Raw genomic sequence first — 6,283 nt, forward strand, 5'->3', positions numbered from 1 at the left:
GCGCTGCTCAGTATAAATGTTTCGACTCGGTCTAGCTGCGATCACTGCACGCCATGTGCGCGGCCCATGGCTAGGTCCGAGTATTCTGTGCCGATTACTTACGTGTTCACAAAAAGAAGATTGCTGAGAAAAACATTTCGTTGCGCAAACTTTTTTTCCTTGCTCTTCTTGTTGCCTACCCCCAGAAGCTACTGTCATAGGCTAAGGATCTTGGCGACACCTGCGAGGTCTGCTTACATTGCTTTAAGTTCGTCAAGGAAAACCTGTCTACATGTAACTGCGATGAGTTAGACCAAGCATTTCTTCAGGAAGAAGAAGCGATTGATATCTTGAACAGGCGCGCCCACCTTTCCTCTGATGCTTCTAGGCGAGGTTGTAGGCTGCAAACTGTGTACACGTTAGCCCTTTAAGGGCGGCAGCAGCCCACGTTCGCACACGCTAGAAACAAATAAAATCTGAGAACACATTTTTCTTGACAAAAGGCCACCAGAGCAAAGTTTTGCTGCAGCAGAATAATTAAAGCTGTAGTTTTACGCACAATGCAAGCTGATAGCAACCATCAGTCGCATTGAAGTGAGCACACACAGCAAGGGTCATTTTGGCCAGTTCTATCTCGTGAACAAAGGAAATGAGGACATATGATATTAAAACCGTGTGCTCACTGACATAAGCGCTGTTCGATAAAAATTGTCGTCAAAATTGTGACCGCAGTGTTTTAAATTTATTTTTGGAAAATGAACTTTTTTGAAAAAGCTCGCTTCTTTAACTATTCACAGTCGACGCTCAAGAAGCGGAAGTTACTCTGGGATAGTGCTAAGAGCGAAAAGCAGCAAGGAAAAAAAGTATTCTTAGTTCATGACAGGCTTATAGTTGATAAAGAAACATTTCATTGGGATGAACTACAAAACAGGAGAGTGAAGGCAGAAGACCGTCATTCTTCCAATACACACACATGACCTACCCCACCGCCATGTAGCAAGCAGCTAAGGCTTCTAAATATTAATACCCGAAGTATTGTGAACAAAACTGAAGCGTTTCAAGTACTTCTGTTACAACACGATCCACACATCACGGTTGTTACCGAGACATGGCTGCATGAGTATTTGCCCGATGATGACGTTTTTCCCCCATCGTACACTGTTTTTCGTAAAGACAGACGCACAAGGGGAGGAGGGGTAGCTATATTGGTAAAAATTGTATCGATGCTGTTTTATTAGACGAGCTTGATGACACAGAATGCCTATGTATTAGGGCTGCATGCTGGGGTCATAGTTTTGTTGTAATTGGGCTTTACAGACCGCCGGATGTCACTCCAGAATACCTTAGCACAGTGAAAAATTACATGGCTAAATTTGAGAGCAAAAAGGTCTTATTGATTGGCGACCTGAACCTACCTGGAGTAGACTGGGAGCGCCTTGATGCCGGTATTAACGCTTCAAAGCATATTAACATTGTATTTGATATTATGCTTATGCATGACCTGTTGCAAGTTGTTCACGTACCTACCCGCGTACAGGGCGATTCCGCCTCAATATTAGATCTTGTGTTTCTAAAGCGCAATTTCTCTGAATATGCTGTAGAGGTAGGGCAAGGTCTCTCTGATCATAGCTTTGTGTGCGTCTCATTTTCATTAGTTCCAGTAACAAGCCGTAAAAATCCGTCACTTCGCTACTTTAAAGACTTTTCCAGGGCTAACGATGCAGACATAATTCAACATATGGAAACATGCCTTACCGATTTTGACGATTCAGATGTCAGCGTACTCTGGACTCGATTCAAAGAAATGTGTTGTTTTTGCTTAGATAACTTTGTGCCATCTAAGAGTAAAAAAAGTTAACAGGCAAACACCTTGGATAACTCGCAGCATTATTCAGATGAAGCGGAAAGTTAAGCGACTGAAAAAAAGACACGCACCGGCTAATTCGGTATGTGATGCGCAAAACAGCCTCGCTCTAGCTGTGCACAGCTCGAGAGAATACTACTTTAAAACTTCGTTACCTAACTTTATTGCAAGCGACCCCAGTAAATTCTGGAATTTTATCAGCGAAAAAAAAAACCAGTATCGCAAATATCAGACGAGGGAACCAACGTGACGGATCAGAGGGACATTTGCCCGGCATTTCAATCAATATTTCCAAAGTGTGTTCAACACTTCCGAATTCAATTGTGCATGTAACGCGAGAGCATTTCCTTATGCCGACGCAACTTTTTATTTCTTATCCTGGTGTGGTATCTATGTTGCTAAATTTGAAGGCCAAAGCATCGTGTGGTCCTGATAACATACCGAACGTATTCCTACGACGATATGCTTTATCTGTTGCAAAATTTTTGGTTATTATTTTTCGCTCTTCTTTGTTATCTTCACAACTGCCCAGTGACTGGAGGACAGCCCGAATCGTGCCAATCTTTAAAAAGGGAGACCGCTTAGCACTAGGAAATTACCGCCCTATTTCCCTAACTTCGCAATGTTGCAAACTCATCGAACACATCATAGCTACTAGTATAACTACCTTCCTCGAAGAGCGCTCAATATTGACCAAACATCAACATGGCTTTCGGAAAGGACTATCAACCGTAACTCAACTCGTCTCATTGTTTCGTTCTCTTGCATTTACCCTCGATAGGCACGGTAGGATAGATATGCTCTTCTTAGATTTCTGTAAAGCTTTCGATAAAGTTCCTCATAATAAACTGGTTTTTAAACTTAGAACATTAGGTATACCAGAAATATATGTTTCATGGATTTCCGCATTTCTAAATAACCGCAAACAGTACGTTGATGTGGGGGGTCAACATTCAGACTGTCTTCCCGTCACATCTTGCGTACCACAGGGCAGTGTGTTAGGCCCTTTGCTTTTTCTATTGTACATCAATGATATTGTTGATGTTATCCACCCTAGTGTACAAATAAGATTGTTTGCAGATGATTGTGTTTTGTTTAAAGAAATCGCTTCCAATGACGATTACAACGACCTCAACAGTAGCCTGTGCAATATAAATGAATGGTGTAATGAATGGGGAATGTGTCTTAACCCGAGCAAATGTGTCTGCCTTCCAGTAACTCGTAAAAAAAAATCAAATATCATATACTTATATATTGGGGTCTTCACCACTTCAACAAGTAAGCTTCTACAAGTACCTCGGCGTGACACTTACTTCTAACTTATCGTGGAATCTCCATATTGATGATATTTGTTCATCTGCCTTTCGCAAACTATGTCTGCTTAAACATAAACTTAAAACTGCTCCCACAAATGTTAAACTGCTCTGCTACACTGCCCTTGTGCGACCAAAACTAGAGTACGCGTGCATAGTATGGGACCCTTACACTAAGCGTAATATTAACTCTCTCGAACGTATTGAAAGAAAGGCTGTTAGATTTATATTTAACAAATTTTCCCCGTTGGACTCACCCTCAGATTTAATGCAAACCAATGACATTCCCTTGTTAGAGGCACGAAGACAAAACGCTAGATTAGAATTTCTTTATCAACTTTGGAACAAAAAACTAGCTCTAGATCCATCCCCGTATTTGACGCCCTTAACTAGCAGGCCCACTCGACACCAACACCCAAACGCCTTAGCCCCATATTTTGCTCGCACTGACCTATTTAAGTTTTCATATTTTCCGAGAACCATTAGTGAATGGAACTGCCTTACTGATACATGTGATCCAACTGCAAAATAACGTTCTTCACCCTTTATTATTGTTGTGTCATTGCTACTTCTTTTGTATTTGTATTTGTAATAACCACCCTGCATGGACCACGAGTCCGCAGTATAGAATAAATAAATAAATAAATAAATAAATAAATAAATAAATAAATAAATAAATAAATAAACTATTTCTTTCTCTTTTCGTGCTGCCCGTAGGAACATTACCTTCCGTATAAATGTTGCGAAGGCTCATTTCTATATTTGACACTGTTTTCAAGTTTCTGTTTTAAATAGGAAAGGTGCCAAGGCGCCTGAAACTTAGCACCTTTTTTTTTTATTTTGGCCGTGTTTGGCATTTTTTCAGATTTTTGTCTTTTGAGGACGGCATAAAAAAGCCTGGACGTAATTCACAGCAATGCGTATTAAAACCGACAAGAAGCATTTTCGACACATCGTTTATAGTTCGCGTTATATTCGGCCGTGAAATTCGAAAACATTGCAGTGAGCAAAAACAGGAGACCCGCGCCGCCACTTTCAAATATTTTTTTGGCGCGCTGGGAGCGTTTCTTAGAAATAAAATTTTCAGTTCCGTGCACTTTTAATATGCCCACATAACATATAAAAAACCAAGGCAAAACAAAAAATTACACCATTTCGTGCTAAAGGGGACCATGAGGCGATGCGAAGCCGGTGCACTTGCACGATCGCGTTCCGATGGAGTTCTTTGGGCATGCTACCGACCTCGCGTCGTGGAACGCAAAGAGGAAAGCTACGCGCGTCTTGTCTTCCCTCTAGCCTGGCCGTTAATTCTCACAGGGCGAGCGGGGAACGCAGTCGGCAGGCATGCGAGAGGGAGGCAGCGTAGGAGAGGAGAGAGAGGGGGAGAGGACGCACATGCGCTGGTGCTCATCGCGGCGTTGCGCAGGAGAGAATTTCGGCATGTTTAGCCCGCGTTTCAGAGGAAGAGAGGAAAAGGGGAGGGGAGAGGGGAAGTGGAGAGGGGGAGGGGAGAGGGTATGCGCATGCGCAGTAATGGTGGTCACGCCGCACAACACCACCACCACCGCCACCGGATTGAACTCCGCCATAAGATACTTCGCATCTAAAATATCGACCGGACAGGCATGTTCGATTTCTCGTGGAATCACCCATACGTGAACCTGATGTAAAAGTTGGAAGTCCTTAGCAGAGACATCTCCAGGAAATATCAGATCAGGCTTTCAAGTCCATGCATTCACATATATCAAAATTCTCTTTGGTGCCAGTCAGCAGGGAATGCTTCAGGAAAGCTGAAGACAGACAGACAGACAGACAGACAGACAGACAGACAGACAGACAGACAGACAGACAGACAGACAGACAGACAGACAGACAGACAGATAGATAGATAGATAGATAGATAGATAGATAGATAGATAGATAGATAGATAGATAGATAGATAGATAGATAGATAGATAGATAGATAGATAGATAGATAGATAGATAGACGAATAACTTTATTCAGGTCCTAAGAAGCGCCGCCCATAGAGCAGCACTGCGGGCCACTCCCACGCGGGCACGGGGAGTCGTAGCCTCACCATGGCATCATGGGCTCTCCGACAGCCGGGAGTTGTGGAAAAAGCTCGGAACTCTTGATGAGAAAGCTCCACTCCACCTCGGTCACTTTATTCGACGCCCGTAACGAGCAGCGCCACCAGAGCATGTGATCTAGGTTGATAACCAACCCACAGTCCTTTCAGGTAGACTTGAAAGCGTCGGGAGCACTCATGCAGAGGAAATCCAAATTGCGATATGACCTTGTCTGCGACATTCGAAATTTAATTGCCTGAGGCCTGCATAGTTTACCGTGCGGGGGCGGAAAGGCCTGCCTGCCCATTTAATAGCGCTTGGTGACTTCATTAATGGTGAACAAAAGTCTTTCCGTTCCCCGTTTCAATCCTGCAGACCTGCGTCCTCCCCGGCGCAGAGGGTTAGAGCGCGCCCGAGAGTGAGCAGTATCATTGAAGTTGGCGAGGGAATCTAACTGAGAATCAAGTTGTCTGGAAATCAAGTAATTGCCCGCGGGGACATAATCGTATTGCCCAGAATTTTAGAAGCTTTGACTGAAATGGAGCCAGAAGTAATGGCCGTAACCGCCGATGTAGTCTGTGTAGATCTGCAATCTGCTATCGTCCAGGAGGGCGAAGGCTATGGCCGCCCGCTCGGCCCTCGAGGAAGTATAGTCATTGAAAGATGCGGATCTTAGGTTCGAAACCTTGTTATCGAAGACAGCGCAAGCGAATCTTGCCGAGAGGTCATACTGGGCGGCATCTACGAGGCAAGCCGAGCGAGGTTCGTACCTGGTGTGTCGGAGAAGCCGGACAGCCTTAGCCCTGCGCGTGCCCATGTTGTGCTTTGGAGGATCGTCACGAGGAAAAGGAGCGACCTGAATGCTGGCTCTTTGGGCGTCACAGAGCTGAAGAAATTTCGAGAAAATTGGACCCATAAGCACCATATCGTACTTTCGAACACACTGAACACGAAAATCGACATAAATTAATCATTTCTAGACGAATAATGCATTATCAGGAAAAACGCACTGAGCGGCTGCTTCGCGGCGCGCTGTGAACCGCCACTCACAACCGT

This window comes from Rhipicephalus sanguineus, chromosome 4 (assembly GCF_013339695.2).
Source record: "Rhipicephalus sanguineus isolate Rsan-2018 chromosome 4, BIME_Rsan_1.4, whole genome shotgun sequence".
Taxonomy (NCBI): domain Eukaryota; kingdom Metazoa; phylum Arthropoda; class Arachnida; order Ixodida; family Ixodidae; genus Rhipicephalus; species Rhipicephalus sanguineus.